This window comes from Macrosteles quadrilineatus, unplaced genomic scaffold (genome assembly GCF_028750875.1).
Source record: "Macrosteles quadrilineatus isolate MER2022 unplaced genomic scaffold, UCM_ALF_1.0 Scaffold_8__2_contigs__length_117827958, whole genome shotgun sequence".
NCBI lineage: Eukaryota > Metazoa > Arthropoda > Insecta > Hemiptera > Cicadellidae > Macrosteles > Macrosteles quadrilineatus.
Genome location: NW_026542601.1, coordinates 98,179,774 through 98,201,973, shown reverse-complemented (window position 1 = coordinate 98,201,973; position 22,200 = coordinate 98,179,774).

The window sequence follows — 22,200 nt, the reverse complement described above, 5'->3', positions numbered from 1 at the left end:
ACATTTTACAATTAGTAACGAAAACACAACGAACAGGCCTGTCGCACACACGGTACCGGTTGACATTGCCACGATCTGAACTGGATGCCGACTAGAGGTTAATCCTGCATCGTTCTTTGCGTAGTGGTGTTATCAGCTGACCTTTGTACTCCTGCCTTTTGTCTCTTGTCCTGGTCTAAAATACTATTGAAAATGATGTGTGATTTATATTGTAGTTTGTCATTTAATATTGTGTCATCAAAATTATTTTGTGTATAGGCTCTACACTTACTCTACACACACATACTTCTTCTTTTATGGTTGGACGTCTTCAGACTTTTTAAATTGGACACATTAGAAGAATACGAAATTTACAGAGCCTATACAGAAAATAATTTTGATGACACTATATTAAATGACAAACTACAATATAAATCACACATCATTTTCAATAGTATTTTAGACCAGGACAAGAGACAAAAGGCAGGAGTACAAAGGTCAGCTGATAACACCACTACGCAAAGAACGATGCAGGATTAACCTCTAGTCGGCATCCAGTTCAGATCGTGGCAATGTCAACCGGTACCGTGTGTGCGACAGGCCTGTTCGTTGTGTTTTCGTTACTAATTGTAAAATGTTATTCGTGTTCGTGTTATGTGTTTCAACTATGACGACGCTACTTCAGCTGAATGTTCAACGTCTGACGATGGCATTATAATGCCGAAACGGCCGTAACTCAAGTTACAACAGATTGAGCTGTAGACGAAGGTAAATACCTATTTTTAATTAATATCACAGCTCAGGGGCTAAAAATCGATTTTAATGATAACAATGAATGAAAATAAGGTATACCAAAATTATAATGATTTCTTTCTTCTCTGAGGTAAGTACAATAGCTGAGTCCTACAATATATCTTATCCAAATAATAATAATAGTGAAGCTGATGGCTCTGTAGTTATGATTTAAATAAGTATTTGTTTAGTTTGGTAAAATTAAACACTTTAAAGTAATAGCAACATAAAACATTTATAACAATGTAGTAGGAGTAAAACACACATTACTCTACGTTGTTTTATTTCTCCAGTCACGATCATGTCCTTCGTCCGATTGTCTTCTACTTTACGTGACTTGTCCTAAGTGTAATGCACATGAAGTTTTACTTCATACAATGCGTATACACTGCACGAATAATAGAAAACACACATTACTCTACGTTGTTTTATTTCTCCAGTCACGATCATGTCCTTCGTCCGACCATGTCCATATTGTCCATGTTGTCGTGATCATGTGTCTTCTACTTTACGTGACTTGTCCTAAGTGAACAAAAAATTTCACATTTAGTTATATATGATGTTCATACAATACACGAGCACGTAGAGTTATTTTTATATCTTTACTTAGCCTAAACTACTCAATTGCAATACCTTTGCAACAACAATGTACACGTTCAGTGTGAATGTTTCGTTAATAAGAGGTATTATTAACACATGTGTGTAGAAAAAATGTTTTTATTACATAGCAAGCCCTTGAAGGTAAGACTATAGTTTATGACTTAATGTCAAGATTACAATTTAATTTCAAATGCTTAAGTTACAACGTATTCAGTTAAAAATTTTGATTAGCATGCGTAATTATTTTTAAGGTACCCTTTAAACACGTATTTTTTTAACATGGTATTCTTGATTACTTTATTACTTTCAAAAACGTTGAAATTTCCTTCTCTACTTGGTAAAAAAGCATAAAAAACTGCGAGACAGTTCAAAATACAAATGTTAACAGCTGAAACTTTTCTTAACGAAAATAGTGTAAAAGTAATGTACTGTTAAACGCAAAAAGTAAAACTTTGCCCTTTAAATGAAGTGACACTATTATTGAAAACGTGTATTACGTTTTTAGATAATTGTATAACATGATTGGTATGATGCTTTTGTGCAATACAGTTATTCTGATAAACGAGTATATTGAATTTGTATATATGGTATGATAGGTGATTCTTATAATAGTAAAATTCGTAAGTTTAAGGTTTAACTAAAAAAAAAAAACACAAACAAAAAAAACACTGCATCTAAGGTCTTTATGCTAGTTAAACGACAAATTTATTTTCTTAATAACGTAAAAGTATCACTGTGCTAAACAGTGCCTAAACAGTAAATATTATCAAAGGGTGTATTCTTTTTCTCTCTTTTGGAATTTATAGAGGCCATTTAGTGTTTGCGAGGTCTGAGATTTCTCTTGTTTGCTTTAAACCAAACAATTTACAATTACTGTTCAAACAAATTACGAGAGTGAAATAACAATTATACGCATTGTAAACATTGTTATCACTTTTATAACAATGAAGGGGTGAATTGAATAAAATTTCTTGAAATAGCAATACAAAAGAATGAAGTAATTAATGGTAACTACTTTTTAACATTAACATTACGCCAGGCCTTAGCCCATTTATGTTTTAATCCATGCAAAAAAAATAAAAAAAACACTTCGTTTTAGATTTATTTGGCGTTATTTTAAAGGTGTGTAATTGTGTAATAACTAAAATTAGTTAAATATACATTATAAATAGATAAGAACCAAAGGATTTACTATACTACTTTGAAACAACACAAAGTAAATTGCAACAAAACATAAAGCACGAAAAAAAAAGAAAAAAAAAACATCAACAACGAGCCTATGAAAAAAGCAGGCGATAGAGGTGTTCTTCAATCCTGTAAACAAAATGTGACTGAACTTAGTCTTAAAGTCTCGACATAATGACGGAGCAAAATCATAACCGAAGATGACACAGAGGAACTTCAATGAACAAAGCCCTTTCGATCTGTTTATTTGGAGTAAAGAAGCGACGATGGAGAATGAAGCGTGCAAAATCCCATTATGAAGTCCGCAATACTATTGTTGTGGACAAAGACAAGAGGTTTCGATGAGCAAAACTTATTAAGCTGCTTAGGACCATTGTAAGACGAATCGCTGACGACTATTTATTTCATCTTTCATCTTTCAATCCTCTATAACTGAGAAAGTTCTTAATGAGTTGAAAAACTTAGAGCTTGATAAGTGATTGAGATCGTTGAGTTATTTTAAGTAGTCTTTGAAAAGTAATATTTTGAGTTGGACATGTGGTTTTTGTGATCAATTTGTTTGTAACACTTTTTACTGGTTTAGAATGAGTTTTAATTAGAAGAGACACAAAGCTAATTTGCATTGAAAGTTAAAGTATTTAATGAATTTCTAAAGAAAATGTAAATGGAGTTAGGGAAACAAAGTAATGTAAGGTTACTTTTAAACGTTTTAAGAGGGACCAAACTTGCAATATAACCTCATGTATGGAAAACGTCGAACAACTCATGTGACGAATAATGTAGTAATGAATGAAGTTTGTAAGGGTTTGTTCCAGAATAAATTTCAGGATAACCACGGCTAATACCAATCTCAATAGCTATACCCGCAAACACATATTCTCAATAGATTCAACCCAAAATAGATGTTAATTTATATGTATGGCTAACATTTGAATATCATCTCAAGGCTCAAGGTCATATAAAACTAAGAACATTATTAACTAAAGAACCATAGATGGTTGTAGCTTACACAACTTTAATCATTGTGGCGTTTTCATGAAGGTAAACATCTAATCAACAATATGGTATATATTTAAGTGTCTCTGATGAGTTTTGCCCTGTTAAGCTAACCGTGTAATGAGTTAAGTTCTCCTCAACTCGCTGACACCAATGACAAGAGTTCCTGACAATTGCTCAGCAGAATTGTATCTTATGTCGTAATGCATTTAAATAGTTAATTCAAAGTAAAAAATAGAGCTTCGAACACCATTATTTTCTTCCATCAGCTGTCATTGAAAATAGCTCACTTTTGTGTGAAGTGGTGAAAAAACATCACATCAAAAGATCCCTTCCTAATATAAAAATGTGATATTAAAGAGTGTAAAAGCAAAAAAATCATAATGTAGAATAAATCTAGTTAATGCAACTTTTGCCTAAGCTCACAAGTGTTAACTACAAAAACAGAATCCTTTATATTGCTATGACGTATTTGTTATGTATTGCATTTGTTTCATATACACGAGACGATGATATAAGGGAAGCAAAAGTTATTCATCTTGTTTGCAATGTGAGTCACGATATTTATTGTGGTTTAGAAAGGTCCATACACTGGGTATGGTGACACTGAAATGCTTTTAGGACCGTGTGATATAAGGGGACCTAACAGTAAGAAACTCTGCTTTAAAATCACTGTACCCAACATTATTTGGAAAGATCTTAATAATACTTATAGAATATTATCGTTTGGAATATTTTGAATAAATACTCAAATGGCACCAGTAAAACATCTCATTAAATATTGATATGAAAACAAACCTTTGCCTTTTGTAACAAATTATGTAGTCTATACTCCATGTGCGATCTCGTAATTTTTTTTACTTAAAACTAAAAAAATGAAAACTTAGTTTTAAAGTCACAGTAGTATTTACTTAATCAAGAGGGACTTTTACCGTTCCAAATACTAATTTTACTTTCGCAACTAGGCCAATATTATGTAAAGACAATTAAAAATAAAAAAGGATCTTATTACGTAAATAATTATATTATGTAAGATGTTTTTAAGTTGTGTTGTAGGTAATGAAGATAGTCATTTAATGCACAATCTTTTAATTTATTTTGTACAAGCGAAACAGTGGTTGAAAGATGGAATAGTCTACCGAACACAATGAATGCAATGATTATGTCTCTGCTCTACAACATTTAAACTCATAAAAATCTTAAAATAAGTAGTATATTTGAACGCTAGTGTTTAACTTTTTACATCTTGTACATCATGTATTCATACTGAACTTGAATACAACTTTACGTAACGCATATTCATTATAGATTGATCCCAATGTAAATGTACCTTCCAACGCTCTCTCTTTTACACATAACAGTGACATAAATCCTACAAAACTTTGGAAACAAAAATACTTTTGAACAACCAAGTTTTTGCCAGAACAAGCATCCTGACAGACAATGTGATGGAAGGTGTGGACAGAAACTTTAGACAGCTGATTCCTCGGTTCAGTAGGTTTCTTTGAACAATCGTAATGGATCAAAAAACAACATTTTACTGGGGTTCACTAAATTTCCACATGTTATAACCACATCTATAGTATTTAATTTTGTTTTTAAAAGGTTTTTATAAAATTATATTTGAAAACACGAGTTTACCTGATGTATCTGGTTGAGCATATTCTTTGTGCAAAGTATTGCCTACTCAATCAAAATTAAATTTAATTTTAAAAAAACACTTATTTATATTGTTAAATGGGATAAGAGTCTATCTTCATTTTCTTTGGCCTATAACAGCATTACTAAACATCTCGTTAAATACATAATATTAATGTTCTTTTTATTGTATTTTCATCTTTTATAAAAGGATGAACGATGAATCACGATACCATTAAACAGATAAATGGTTGTTTCTTTTATATAATTATTATTATTTAATTATATCATGCTACGATTGATGAAGAAAAGTGACCAGAGAATTTGCAATGCAACACCCTTGTCAAACAACCAAGCTATTATCATTTCAATTAAAATTTTATGTAAAGTAGGAATTATTTAATTTGTTAAGGTTTGTTTAAACCTACAACTAATGTCTACAGAGTTGCAGTATAACAGAAAACTTTAAGTATGTCAAATATTCTCCTGCTTATTTAAGAAGCGATTGTTTAACAGAGCGGAAAATCAATATCGATACATTTTCTATCCTGGTATTTCCCAAATGCGACCATTCCAATGTAATCGGAAAGCTATTTTGACCAATTTAATAGAAAAAGTGTCGATTATCATTAGTTCCAGTACATTTGCCCAGGCTTCGCTCTGGTATTGGGAATGAATCTATGCTTATCAGTTCTGATGCAGATAAATGTAAATGTACCAATCTAGCCTTAAATTATTTTTTATTCATTTTAGGAGTTTTTGTAATACAGAAATTATTTTATAACTTACAATTATTGTAAGAGACAGACTGTCTCAATGATTAGAAAGTTTTTAAAATCAATCGTGAGTACAAATCCTTTCATAAGTTGTTTTTTGGTACACGGCAGTCCCCCACATTATATGTATCACATTTTGTTGTTATCTGCATTTTAAATATCAATATACATAAATGGAGTTACTTTCTTTTAACATATTTATCCAAATAAAAAAAGTTACTTTGAAATAAATATTAAAATTAAAAAAAACCTATAACCAATTGTCAATGAATGATAATTTCATATTGGAATTAATTTGATGTTCTAATTTGTTTTACATATGCCTTAGTTAATTATACTTAGCAAATGTAATGCGTTGATATATATTAAAATATAGGAATGCCATATTGACAGTGTTATGCATGAATGAATGTGTTACTGTCTTGAAGTACATATAAATACATGAATATGAATACATGAATATGATATATGAATACATGTCTTAACAAAGGCTGTTAAGGAGGCTTGACCCTTCCCATAAAACATATATTAATCACCCCTTAATATAGAATTGATTATGAAATTCAATAAAAGACAAACAAAAAATTAAAAAATGAATTGGCAGATTCACGAAACAAGTATTTGTATATTATGAGGGCAAAGTACGTCATTTCCGCACGAGAACAGTAAATACATTTCAAGAGCGGCAATGTCTGTTTGTGGTCCAATACACACACGAGGTTTTTACCACCCTAGTCAACTTATCACAACGCACAGATTAACATTCTAGTGATGTATAAAATGTCATATAGGCTATGTTATTTTCTTCTAGATGTTAGTGGTTTATTAAAACGGAACAACAAAATCCGCCGATTTAGCGATTTAGAATAGTCATTGTATGAATAAAGCGGAAATTATCTATTTAGGGCATTTTTTACAGGTGTGGCAATGTGATTATTTCCATGCAGTGATAGAAAAAGAATATCTTAGTTTTTCATACTAAGATTTAAGGTTACTATATAACTGAGATAAAATTTAAGCTACAACACTTATTTTACTCATATTTGTTTAATAATAGACCTTTCTTGCCTATAGTTTATATGAAATTCATATAAAACTTATAGTGAATTATTTTGTATTACATTCGTGTCTTTGTAGGTCAATCACATAATGTTTAAGAGAAGTCCATGCCCTGTTATCCCCAATGTTCAACGTTTACTGTATATTACATAGCATTTTAAACGTTATTATTTAACATAATTGTGTATTGTTAGGGGATTAGCTCTGTCCATTTTGAAATATTTCTTATTCTGTTTTAGTATTCCACGGCTTACTAATGTTGCTAAATTTAATATTATGGGCTACCATTCCTCAGAAATATAGGACACTTCATTTTGCATAAACAAAGTAATTTCACGTGTAGTTATCAGAGTTTCAAAATCAAATTCAACCCTACTCATGAAAGAAAATTTATGCTCAGGGCAGAAAATCCAATTTCCTGTTCGGCCTTGTACTTTCCTTATTTACATTATAAATACTTTTATTATAAAATGGCATTGTTTATTTATAACTTGTTACCCTATTTGGGAGCAAATAATTAAACTAGTACTTTCTAAAACTCATTGGAAAATATATTGGGAGAACACTTTGATAATTCAATTGTAAAATACAATGCGATACCTTATAGATAGTGTTGTTAATTTCTTGCTCTATTTATGAATCGCATTACCACTCGAGACAATTTAATATGTAAAGAGTTTTATGGAACAATATGTACAACAACATGACCTTAGTCTCAATATCCCTTTTTAGAGATAGAGCTTGTATTTGTTTCATAAATCATATACGAGTAGTCGCCCATGTTGTACGGGTAATAGCGTTTTGTTTTTATGGAATTATAATGCTATGATGCAAAAGTTGTAGAGTAATGCTGTATGTATATCATAACTAATGGTATGTTCTCCTGCTTAATGAACTTTTTTCGTTGATAAGCAGTTTATACAGGGGATTTAGTTGTACTGGTAGCAAGTTTAAAAACAATTTTGTCACATAAAACCTAAAGCTAATCTGGGCTACCTAAAAAAAAAAACTAAATACAAAAACCACTAAGGATAGTAAATTTATTTGAATATTAGATTTGTTGAGACATTTAAAATTATGTTTTGTAAAACGCATATGATATGGCTTGAAGTATGATGATAAACCTTTAGCTTTAAACAATATATATTGCTAAATAGTTTAAGTTACCTGGCTTCGTCAAGTGATCTTGCTTTTATATATTGGTTATAATTAAAGTTTATAATTTACCCTTTTACATCACAAACATACTATTTTTATTGATTTAGTTTTACATGTTGATACGACTTTGATGTTACAACGAAAATACTAATGGAAACTAGAAAAATTAAATATTTTATATCATAAATGAGTTATTAACAGCTAAAGAGATGCTAAATTTGCTTAAATTCCGTTACTATTAATTAACATTTTATTATGTAAAACGTTTGATATGACATATATAACCAATCTATTTTAGTGGAATATAAAATCAATCTATTTTATATTATTACTCATTTAAAATGATTTATTTCACAAAAATTCCAAACTCACACAGTAACTCCAAGTCACGTATATTTTTAGGGATGCATAAATCATTATTTAGCTTTAAATCATATGATAAAACACAGGAAGAAAGACAACAATGATACGTCTATCCATCCTTGATTTAATTTGTAGGGTCAGAGTGTATTATTTTAATTCTATATATACTAATACATTAATAATTTGTTCCACGACGGTTTTTTAAAGTAGCCGTTTTTGTTAAGTTCTTAGAATTAAAAAGTTTTACATAACAGTATTGTTTGTTTTTATGACAGCATAGTTTTACTTATAACAACACGGGTAACGGACCGATGAGGTTGAAGGATTGAGAGAAAAGAAGTAAAATTGTAATGATTCGAACAACTAATCAGCTGTCCAGGCCAATTTAATTGTTGAGTGGTGCAATTAGTGTTTGGTACAAGCTTTGACTATCCAATAGTCAATGGTACAAGGGTTCGTTGCATCACTGTCAATGACATTGGGAGGTTATAAACGAAAACACAACCTCTCTTAGAAGTTTTGAGTAGTGTATTTAGTAATTAATACACTGTGTTAGCTGTCTATACTCCTTTTATCTATGGTGGTAGGTAAATTAGTATACACAACTCGCGTAGATAGTGTTAACGACATTAGTTTTTTAAGTTTTCTACTCGTGTCGTTAAAACTATCTTAACGAAATCGTTGCCTACTGTATCACAGACAGAGGATTCTTTTGGTGTAAAGAGTAGAAAATGTGGAGAACTGAGAACACATCTTACGTGATTTAGCTTTTTCCAATACGCTTTGTAGAATAGTTTCCGGCTAGTACCATAATACTCTACATTTGTGGAGACAAAAGATTGTTAAATGGCATAAATAATTTCTAAATTTGTACAAAGGGTAGTGCAAAAGCATAGTTTTAAACGATACAAATACTAAATTACATCTGTATGACGATAACAATGCTTTCATTATTGTTTGATTAAAAACAGAATTTGCCGACTGCTACGCATACCGTACTAGAAACATGTAATGTTTCATGTAACTTCATCCATTATTCATCATTTATATATTATTTGCTAATTTTATAATTGAATTCTGCGTTGTCTGAAACTAAAGTGTTAGGAATGTTTCATCACCCCTCAGAAAATCTGCAATATTTAATATAGTATTTATTTTTTTATAGCATACAATAATAATATTTAACCTCTATTTCAGTTTAAAAACACCAAAATTTAAAATTTTATTCCATATTAACATTAATTTAGTTTATACCTATTAGGCGTATATGTAAAAGAGAGCTACATACAACCAATTAAATTAAATGTTATATAATACTTTTCAAAATCCGTAACAAAAACCTAAATACAATGATTATGTGATTTATTTACCTGTCTACTGTATGTGCAGATTAATTTGAAGCTCTTTGAAGATTACTTTTGTTGGACGCACACTTTTAGTGATCAGTTTTTGTGAAGATGATCATTCCAAGAAGATATTAATATTTGAAAATTCTATAAATTGGTAAGAGACATCTACATTTTATATAAGCCTACTATCCATCTAAAAGAACGTTTTATATGGTGAACAAACTCGTTATTGAAAATGTAATACAACCAGTACTGTACTGTCCATCACTTATTTTGAAGGACATTTTGGAACATTACCATAATTACCTACTATCAAACCGGGACTAGCTTTCAGATGAATCTTGTTCATCAACATTTGTAAATACTATCAAGCTACGTTCATATTTTCGTTTTTAAAGGTTTGAAATTAAAAATATCACCACCCCAAATTCAGTTTAAGAAAGGAAAACGTTAGACCTAGGCCTATCACTAACTAAATTTTATCAGATCCCAGCATGAAGCCCCCAACTGAGATTGATATTCAATCAATATTGTTCTATCCTGAGAAGTCTAGGCAGGTCTAATACTAACATCATTATACATCCAAATAAAATAATAAATACTCTAATCTTGTCAAATAAAAATGTATTTCTTCGTTTTATTTGTCTTTAATGTTAACCTAGAATATATAAAACTAAATGAAATGGGGCCCTTAGTATTAAACCCACATAACATACAATTGCTATAGGAATATTAGGTTTTTTGCTATTTACACAAAAACTGAAAGAGATACGAAGTAAGTGTAAATTATAAAGTTGTTAGGAATTAAAAACCCTATAAAATGATGTGCCACTTGACATAGGTTGCTATTTAAAAGTTTTTAACAATGGGAATTTGCAAATTTTCTAAAATAATTTTTTGGGGATTTTTATTATTGGAAAAACCACTACTTGTAGCATATTACGGTAAAGCTAATTTAATAATGAGTAAGAAAATTCAACCGGAGAAGGGCTAAGTGCATTGATATAGGAAACACAGAGTATCAAAAACATATTGATTTTCCTGAAAATAATTGGTCGCAATTTTGAAAGTAAAAAGATAATTAAGTTTTATTTTCGCCAAAATATTTGCCTATTTAATACAGTTAAAATAATGTATATAATGACATATTTCGAGATTTGAGCTAGTAACCCTCAGTTTTGGCACACTCTGTATCGGAAAAAGTTTAAAATATTTTTTCGTCATTCCTTGGGTCTGATTTAGCGGGAAAAATGTTATTTCGTTATTGTACGTCAAGCCGCCTTTCCGTAATCAATTTGAGACACCTTACGTGGGACACCCTGTATACCTTTTCTACTTATTAGTATGCTCAAAATTAGTTTAGTAACCTGTTGTATTATGCTTTTTGAATACACCAACACATTACTTGGGTTACTCAGGGTATCTGTGTTAGATACTTCTAATAATTTAAATGATTAATTGGCAAGTTAAAAGCATTTCAATGTAAGCTGCCGACACCTTTCAAACGGAGAGTGCTTTTAAAACCATGTTAAAGTAAACGTTTACAAGAGGTCAATACAGTCCAAAACTATGAATATTGTATCATGCAGATCAGTGGATTGGAAAGAGCTACTAATAAAATCAATGCCTATAAATAAATATGAATTGGTTTTGGTTTAAAAGTCAGGAAGTCAGTTGGCTTACAAAATGCCTGTTCATGCATTAAACTATTTATAATCCTCTACCGTAATATTATCATCAATTAAATGCTCGTTTGCACTAAAGTTGACAACTAAATGTTGACAAATAAATATTGAAAGCTAAAAGTTTCCTACTAACATATGCACTTAAACAGTGGAGTAAATAGTGGTAGATGTTTTGTGGTAAACTAAATGTTGCTCTTCTCTAATTTAGAGGGACAAGCAAAGAGTTGGCGCAGAAGTGATAAGGATGTTCAATGAAGATGATGGAGCTGTTATTATTCCTTGAAATAGTTTTAAGATGATAGTAAGAAATGAATTGTTTAATATGATTCTACGCTCACATGAGGCAAAAACCTCTGAAAAAGTGCTCATAGTGTTTTCAGCTATATCGAATAAGAAGAAGTAAATTTATGAGAGACCATTTCTTACATGAATCCCCTATTGCACAATATCAAAATCGCTTGTCACAATGGTGTGATATCTGAGGTTTCTGGGGAATAAACCTGAGATATCTGTCCATTCCTACGTTTCTGTGTTGGGAGCCTCAATATATCCTGTGAAGCCAATCGTATTCTGAACGAAGTGAAAATAATAATATATTTTATATGTTATAGAAATTTTAAATTTGGCATTTGGTAAATGTTGTATACTAAAATATTAGTACTTGAATTTCCTGCGGTTGGTTTTTTTTTTTAAATCAACAAACATAATTAATTAATTTATTGTGAACTCACAAGTTTTAGAGGTGTTCCTCACAAATAAATCATACTTCCCCTTAGTAGCAAATCAAATTCTAACCTCGTTGTAACTCATTTTTTTATTATTCAATACAATTGGATTTTGGAGGTACGAGCTTGACTTGGAAAACCCTATAACAAAATTAATCTGGTGTATTTACATGTTAAGCTGGGCAATACAAATATAATCGTCTTTTAAGAGATACGTGATTTTAGCTAAATGGTATAAATCTTAAGGTCACATAATTGTACAAACAAATTTTATGCAGTTTGGAATATCCAACGAGTCTTCATATCACTCCAATAGTCCAATGCAAGATTAGGCACAGAAAAATATGCACACAACAAATCCTAATTGAACTATTTACAAATCTGTTCCTTCCAAATGTATTGAGTATTTTATTAATACGTCTATCATTTCGGAATTCGTCGAAACTGCAGCCTAAGGATTACTACTGAACGGATGAACCTTATATTTAAAGCTTGGCAGAGTGAAGTAATGATGATAGATTCCCGGCATGTAAATGGTTCCTGAAAGCTTGGTTCATGATCAGAGTGATATATTGTGTCAGGGAAATGGAAAACCAAAGCTCTTCCGCCCTTCATCTTATTTTATTGCGTCAGCCTGTGAGATTGCAAAATGTATTTGTTGTAAAAAAAATCTATTATACAAAAATGTTGATGTTATTATAAAAAAATGTTATAAAATATAATGAAACAAAATTACTAATACTTCTATCTGCTCATAGGGGTATGTATCTATTATCTTTGAATAATTATACGTCCCCGTTGCTCCCAAATTTCTTTGTAGTTAAAAAAAAATCCGCTAACTATTTGCAGACACATAGTAGGGATACATCCCTACAAAATCCACACACACCTTTAATTCCCGAGAATTTCTTCGGAGAACTTTGGTTAGAAGGAATGTCTCCGTGTTATAAGACTTCAAACTAGTTTTAAGGAGCTATAACTACATAGGTACGTTTTGTTAATTAAGATGAAACAGTGTAACGAGTATAAGATCCGGTATGTTATGCATAATATAACGGTAGGTAAATGTAAATTATCATTATAAAACAGAAAGAGTTTGACTGTACAATCATAAAAAATAGGCATAGTATTTATGCTGTGGATTATAGTTTATGTTTAATTGTATAACAAACGTTATCAGAACATGCTGAGCTATATGCTTTGGAGGGGTAAAATGTAATTGGAAAACATACAAAACATAGAAAACTGAATTGAGTTTTGTAATAGTCTAAAAGTGGAAACAAGAAATACAAATCTATAAAAAACAAACTCGACCTAAGATACCACAAGCCTTATGCGTTAATTAATCTAAGTTCTTTGTTCGAGTTGCAGCGAAGTAGGTGGTCAAATAAAAACTGTATTTTAAGTATCTTAAGTATTTTAAGTTTAATATATTCCACCAGAACGAATAGTAAAACAAAACTGAAATAGTACATAGCTTTAACACATTGAGCGACAAACAGCCACATATTTGAATGAATATTGGTTAATAAGTCAAATAAATTACTCAGACAAATCTATTACAAATGTGTGTGCATTTTTATTAGAAAAGATAAATAAGGTAAGGCGAATCAAAATGCTATGCTTTGTTTTTGCTTAAAAGTACCGAGTGATACTTTTGAGATTTTTACCTTAAGACAATATTCTTTATACCGATCGTACGATCATTATAAGTAAAATTTAGTTTAATATTTCGTTAAATGTACTTCTCGGTTACACTCTAGAGACAAACAGTTTATATATTCTCAAAACAATCGGGCCAACTATTAGTTTCATTTATTCATTAGTTTTATCTGAGTCCTAATATACACAACAAAGAATTTTACTACAATTTTACGTGGATACTAAATGGAGCAAGATATTATAGAATTCAATATACCCTATTAAAATTTAATACACAATTCGTGTAAATTAAAGCACTTTTAATTAAGGTTATAAATTGACCTAATACTCATAATAATCATTTACGCACAGTGTTCTGCCATCATAATATCATACGCAGCTGTATATGACAATCCTTCCTAATACAGACGGAAGAATAACGCAGTAAGAAACTGAATTGTTATAGAATAAAAACTTATATAAATAAACGATTTTTATTAAACATCTTTAACTTACAAAAAAAGTCATTAGTGAATTTTCTTTTGTTAATATTGTGACCATAATATTAACAATTTACCATAGTAAGTCAATTATCAGATAGTTTGTTAAGATGGAAACAAAAAAATTTAAAACATTTATAAAACTTTTAAATTAACAAAATATAATTTTGTTTTGCGTATGTAATTCAAGTGATAATAGGATTTGAGAAATGTTGCAGCTCGTATATAAGATAAAAAGTGACGAATAAATTATAGAAGTTTACGCAGCGATCGCGTAAAGATAGTGTTAACGACACGAGTATAGATTTAAAAACTTCTACGAGTGTCGTTAACACTATTTACGCGAGTTGCGTAAAATACTTTACTTACGACCGGTTTTTTAATTACTAATAATCACTACTCAAAAACTTCTAAAAGAGGTTATGTTTCCTTTATTACCTCTCATTGCCACTGACATTGATGCAACAACTCATTGTATCAATCACTAATTGCACCAATTGTTAACAACTAAATTGGTAAACAGCTGATTAGTTGAAGTTAGAAGCATCCGAGTTTTACTTGTTCTTTGCGAAAGTAAATAAAATAGACGTCCTATAACACTTAAAAATATATATATACGCTTATACTGTTACTCACAAGACGGAAAATATACAAAAAAGATGGTAAGTAGTGATCGATTTCTATTTGACACTCCAATCGTCATCAGACCCAATAGACGAATGACGTCTTGTAAGTAACAGTATAAGCGTAAATATATGTTTTAAGTGTTATAATACGTATCTTTTATTTACTTTCCGCAAATTTAATAACACGTACAATGCTGATCAAGAAGTTATTTACTTTTTCTTTCCCAATCCTTGAACCTCATTGGTCCGTTAAGTAAAACTTTTTGCGCTTTTTTAATGGTGGCTAAAACAAATTTCTAACTGAACCGTACTATATATGACATTGAAGAAATAATTTAAAGACTTATTTACCCTTAATACTTTTACACTAAACTTAGTAGTTTGGAAGCTACGTGATGCGGAATTAACAGGAAGTATTTTTTTCCAACGTTTGCCAAGCTCCTAACGAGTAGCTTTAGAAAAATAGCGGATGAAAGCTGTTTAAAACTGCATTTATATTCTATATCCATTGTGAAACACAATATATTCCATTATAAATGTTAAAGATATCCGCCATTCTAAAAAACGGTTGTCACTTTTGAGAAAAAGTCAAATTGACATTATAATTTCATAACAAATAGTTTAAGTTATCCAATTTATGTTTTCTCCAAATACAGTTGTTTTTAAGATACCAATGGTGGCACAGTTTAGTTGTTCACTCTGCATATTTTTAAGTTGGCTAACAGTGCAAAAATGCAGATACTTCTCACTGACGAATCTTGTAGTAAGACAAGAATTCAATATTAAATTTAAATATGAAAATTATTTACTAAATACATAATTCATGAATGTTAGTATGATCTCATTTCGAGCCAAATTTACCGTTCTAAGCCACGTTTGTCGAATATGAACACAAAATAACAAAGTGTGAGTGAGTACCAGGAGTTTTGTTTCCTCAGTCTTTAACATTATTATTGGCTTCCAGTAATATATCACAACAGACATTTCTCGTGCTGTTTTGATGCCCCAACAACGCTGCGTATTTGACCATGGAAGACAAAACTTGTCTCCAGCTCATGTGATATTCAACGCCCGCACGACGAGTTAGAACATGTCAAAGTCTTCTGGAGATGTCACAGGGCTTGAACTAACTTGGTAAGAGAATCTGAGAGGTAAAACTTAACTAAGTTACAGCCAATGACATAACTGTAGGAGAGTTCGGTGCTTTCTTTGTCAATATTATTGATAGTATGAAAAACACTTTCCAACATAACATCTGGTACGAATTTTGTATAACAGATAATGTACAAGAAAAAAATAAGCATACAATTTGTTTCCGCGTTGTAACTATTCAAATTAAGAGCCGTACAGTTATGAATATAGCTGTTTATAGTCTATGGTTGGATGATAGGAATATCGCATTAAGCTTCAAATGTTTTTTTTTTTTTTATTATCTGTAACTATGTTTTATTTAGTCAATAATTAGCGCGTTAATTGATGTAAATACAATGAATTATGGAACAAGTAAAAATTAGAACTGTTATGCATTATAAGTTATTGATTTCTTTACATTGTGCCCTGACTAACAATAATAGTGGTTGGCTTTCTAACTAAACGAAATACAAGTTGGCCATTATTTTATTTTTCCTTACTGTGATATTTACATAATAAACAAAGATTCCTGACAAAAATAACATTAGTTACTAAAACATATGAACAGTTCGTATTGTACAGTATTTTCATATATGTATAAGCGCCTCATATAATTCTTACTAGGTAGCCTTTTAAGAGTTAGCCTAGCTTTAAAAAAAGAACTTTTTTCATACTAAGAGGTCAAATCACATTAATTTTGTTCCTCAAACAAAAAGCTGTTGTGTAACTTTTTATGCAACAGGTATAAGATCAATAGTTATTTATCTTCAGTGACCTCTCGTTGCGAACTAAAGGTACAGCAGCTAGTCACTAATTTGGTTGCAACATGTTATTATAAATAAATAATCTGACATAAACTTATTGTTTACATTACTGTAACACTTTTGAACGGGTTTAAACCAAACTTAAGTTTTATGTTTATAAACAAATTTACTTAATTTAAAACCATAAACTTATTGTACAAAATGCACACTGACAGTGTTGTATACACACTGCGATGTGTCCTTTATGATTGATATACTATGACAATCCATTCAATATAGACAGCTGATAGACGGATAGATAAACAGCTGATTAAGTGACGTCACATACATGTCAGCTGATCCCGTGACGTCACATGCATGTCAGCTAAATCCCCGAATGACATATGTGTCAAAGTTAACTGTTTGTATACGTAAAAAATTGTATCGTTGTTACAGCATGGTTTTGAATACAGAATACGTTTATTACTTTATTAATAAAACCGTATTATAATTAGATTTTTTGCAATACTGTAGCAACAACGGCCCTTTTTAATGTATGATTTAAGGGTTAAAAGTAGCATTTTTACTCTTTAGGAAACCAAAATGGTGTTTAGCCTCTAGGGAGTAAAAATTAGCTGTTGTCAACTTAGTTGTAAGTTTCGATTGTAAACAACGCATTTAACGAAAGTATGTATTGGTTGTTTAATCGAGTGGAGCTTATTGTTACTTTATTGTAAAATAGTTCAACATATCGATAATATAATGTACAATGTACACTACCACAACCGTAATTGACGAAATGATTGAATACGAAACAGCTGCTTGTTTCCATAAGCAAATTAAATTGAAAACAAGTTAGAAGTAGTTTTGAGAGGTTACTTTATATTAAGAATATTTAGTTTTACATCATAGTTTGGTCAAATTATGGTGCAATATGACGAAAAATATAGTTCATCACACCGGCAGAAAGTGTCTTTTCAACCCTCGGCTTCGCCTCGATCATAATACTTGACTTCGGATCGAAAAAAGTCACTTTAGGCCATAGTGATGAAATATACTATAATATTTGGTTAATGATAGGAGATGTAGACGAACATACCTGTTGCTGCAAAACATTGTTTAAGCAATTTATTCGTAAATCTTTTTGAGAATGTGTTTGCAACTACTGTTACACCATGTAGCGTTCGTAAAAATGTAGTAGTTCCTAAAGTAGGGGTAAATAACTATCAATAAATCCCTTTGTTTTAATCAACAACCATTAAACCCTTTAAGTATTGTATATAAACTTATATTGATTGTACATAAATATTGTATATACATTTTATAGTATATACATTTATACACAAAAGTTATATATAATTAAATTTATTCTAAATACATTTTGTTGTTGTTGAATATTTGTAGAATTAACAAATCTTGCCTTGATTATTGTATATGAATCAATGTCAGGGGATTTTTGGTTGAAAATAAATAAATAAATAATGTGATTATGAACGTGTTTACAATAAATATTGCTAAATAATAAATAAATATTATTAATAAATATTTCAAACACTTTCTCGTACTATTAGATTTTTATAATATACATTTACGTATGTCAAACGGAGAAAGAAAAACGTTTGAGAAAAGAAAGCCCTTACTAAGTTATGAAAATAATAAACCGCTTTCACAATGAAGGCAGTAAATTGGTTCTGAAAACCACCGCAGTCAAATTAGCCTCTGGTGTTGTAAATGACCTTCTGCTTGCTCAAAATTAAAGTTCTCCAAACTCATACTGGATTCCAGTGCCTTGTGCAATAATTTTACACTTTAAAATTAGTAGTAAGCATTTCATGTATGTAATGTTGGTAGTAATTAAACCTTATTCTTAACTGAATAACAATAAAAATAATAATGATAATTAAAAAAATATATTTTCGGCAATAAAAATGACGACAGTCAATCTTGCAAGAAGATTTTGCTATGTGAGGTTTTACAGAATATGCTGTAAATACAGAACTCAATATCGGATCCTATTGGATTCAGCTACTTTTACGTCTTTTGTCGTAATGGGGTGATGTTTCACAGTAACACATTGTAAGGACTATAAATACATTAATATGGCTCATGAGCATGATTATGGATGTAATAGTGACTCTTTGAACGATAAAATTTGAAAATTAGTAACCAAGAGGCAGTCAACAGATGAAAAGCAGTAACCAAAAGGTAATTTTCAATCCACATGCAAAATATGACAACAGAAAAAAATCTTTTATATTACTATATGAAACCCCCTGTAGTAGTTTGCAACAGGGGGTATTTGTTGGGGAAAACTACTACCCATACTGTAATTTTAACAACACCTCTAAATAGGTTTTGTGGAGTGCCACTGATAGGAAGATCAGAAGAAGTTAGTGTTAAACTTTTAAAACTATGTGGGAGTGTCCCATACGTTACATCGAGAGACAAAAATAATAATAGACCAATACTGTAATTGGTTTACTTAAACATTTCGAACAAAACACAAGCATCCCAGTGTCGTACAGGAGCTGGGAACTCAATGAATATCCCTCCCTGCCTTCGTTGGAAGAATAATCGTGGGTGGTCTAAGACTGCTTCTGGACTAGAAAAACCTAGGCACGTTATAATATCATTCCAGCAGGAACGAAAGAACAAAAGCAAAATAATATCAGAGAAAACATTTACTAACTGAATATGACATTGATAATATAAACTCGAACATCCTTTAGCCAAACATCTTGCCGAAGGAGGGTTCATGGGGATGCCGAGTTTTAAAGGATATAAATAATGTATTTAAAGGATACTGCCCATTAGAGTGGTTTAAATACCTGTAATGCTGATAATCCAAATGGTTGTGTTACAACTAGTTTCGGATCACAAAGGAGCCTTCTTCAGGTTTTCCCAAGGACACTGCTGATTCTTCTGAGTTCGTAAATATTTACAAAACGTAGGACACATTTTACGTCTAGACGTAAACTCCCGTCGGTCACATCTTCAAAGCTAGTCATAGTCATGCATGTTGTGTGTTTTAAATGTTTTCTATGTTATTTGCTTGACTTTTTTCTGTTGTTTTGTTTTTGCCTAACATTTACTTTATATTTGTAGTTCATTCTTGTAGTACAATATGGAATTTTATTTTATCTTCATTTTTATTATATAAATAAGGCTACAGACATGTCGTCGATCAATCCTATATTTTCTAGTGGATGACTAGTTTGGAGTTTCAACCCCACTTCTAAATCATTTTCTTGACAAAAATAATAAATAAGTTACCGTTGCCAAATATAAATCATACACGAGGACACATTTACTTTTCAATATTTAAAAACACGTTAGGCCGCCAAGGAACAGATCCGAAATTCATTAGTATTGCTAAAATGTATACAGAACCACCTTCAGTAACTAATACCTAAGGGTGTTTGGTCGCAAATTTTCATGTCTGATTTTTTGTTATTGTTTAATTGTACTAAAAATTAGAGATACAAATATAGAGGAAAAAAATTATTTTAAATATTAAGCGAGATATGGAGCTTGAAAGTAGTAAATTTTTCATCTTTGGTACCAATTCACAGGGAGAATGGGTAATGCGATTCTCACCAAAATTTGCATTCAGGTGTGGAAAAATAAGATAATAATCACTAGCTATTTAAAATTAAAAATTAAAAAAAAATTTAAATTTTATTTTTTATAAACTTTTAAAAAAATTAAAAATTAAAAAAAAATTAAAAATAGCTGTTTGTTTTTAGGAAAAATGTATCTGTATGTTGGAATAAAAATAAATGTGATATGTTAACTCGTTTGGGCTGTGAATTCGTACCTTTGATGCCTTGCACTGTCGGAGCACTACTCGTTGAGAGTTTGTACACTAACACCGGGGCTTTATAATACTTTAACATCACGTAATTATTAACATTCTTTAACATTGAAAAAATACGTTTATCGTTGTATTCTAAAGCCCCGGTGTTAGTGTACAGACTCTCAACGAGTAGTGCTCCGACAGCGCAAGGCATCAAAGGTATGACTTCACAGCCCAAACGAGTTACCATATAACTTTTTTTTTATTCCAACATACAGATACATTTTTCCCAAAAACAAACAGCTATTTAAAAAAATATATATATATTTTTTAAAAATTTTTATAAAAAATCAAATTTAAAGTTTTTTTTAATTTTTAATTTTAAATAGCTAGAGATTATTATCTTATTTTTCCACACCTGAATGCAAATTTTAGTGAGAATCGCATTACCCATTCTCCCTGTGAACTGGTACCAAAGATTAAAAATTTACTACTTTCAAGCTCCATATCTCGCTTAATATTCAAAATAAATAATTTTGTCTTTTATATTTGTATTTCTAATTTTTTAGTAAAATTGAACAATAACAAAAAATAAGACATCAAACTTTTGACCAAACACCCTTAAGCTGACTGGACGAGTCGTAAAGTTTATAATAATAGATTTGGTAAGGATTTCCTCATAAAAAAAAGAAAGTTGATCCACGAAACAAATAAGGTACGTCCATAAACTACTGATTAACAAAATTTCATTTAGTTTCAAAGCAACGCCTTATATTATTTCAGTACATAACCATAATCGAAGTAATCAAACTAAATACATTGAATTTTTACAAAAGTATCAAACCATCATTACTATTTTTATTTGTGGTATTACAAGTAATATAACAACAAATATTACAACAACTATTACATTATTATTATTGTAACACATATTACAGATAACAAATGATTATCTATAATGGCCCTTTTTATTGTACCAAATTCATATAAATAAACCGTCTTCTTTTTGAAAAACATATGTTATAAGCACGTATGCTTACAACTATAAGCCAATGACAAATATTCGCTGAGTTTAAAGTTAGATAAATGGAATGTAAACAAGCGTTTGCAATAATGACAAATATCTGCAGTAACAGAACAGTTAGTGGCGTGCTCTAACCGTGGAAGGTTCAGTTTTACATCCCGTGATGTTTCTTGTTGTATTATGTTTAGTGTTGAACTTGACTTTAATAATAGGTTATGACGGAAAAGAAGGTGAACTCCGCGTTGGTCCTACACCCATTGTTTTGTGGAACGGCAAGATAAATTCTTGTGAATCAGACGAAATAACAGTTGCAACTACGACTATAAAAATGGAAACATCGTTGTCTTCTGCTTACATTAAGTGTTTAAAGTGGAAATCCAATAGGTTTTTGAAAGCAATCAAATCTGTGTTTAGGCCTATTAGTAAAAGTAAAC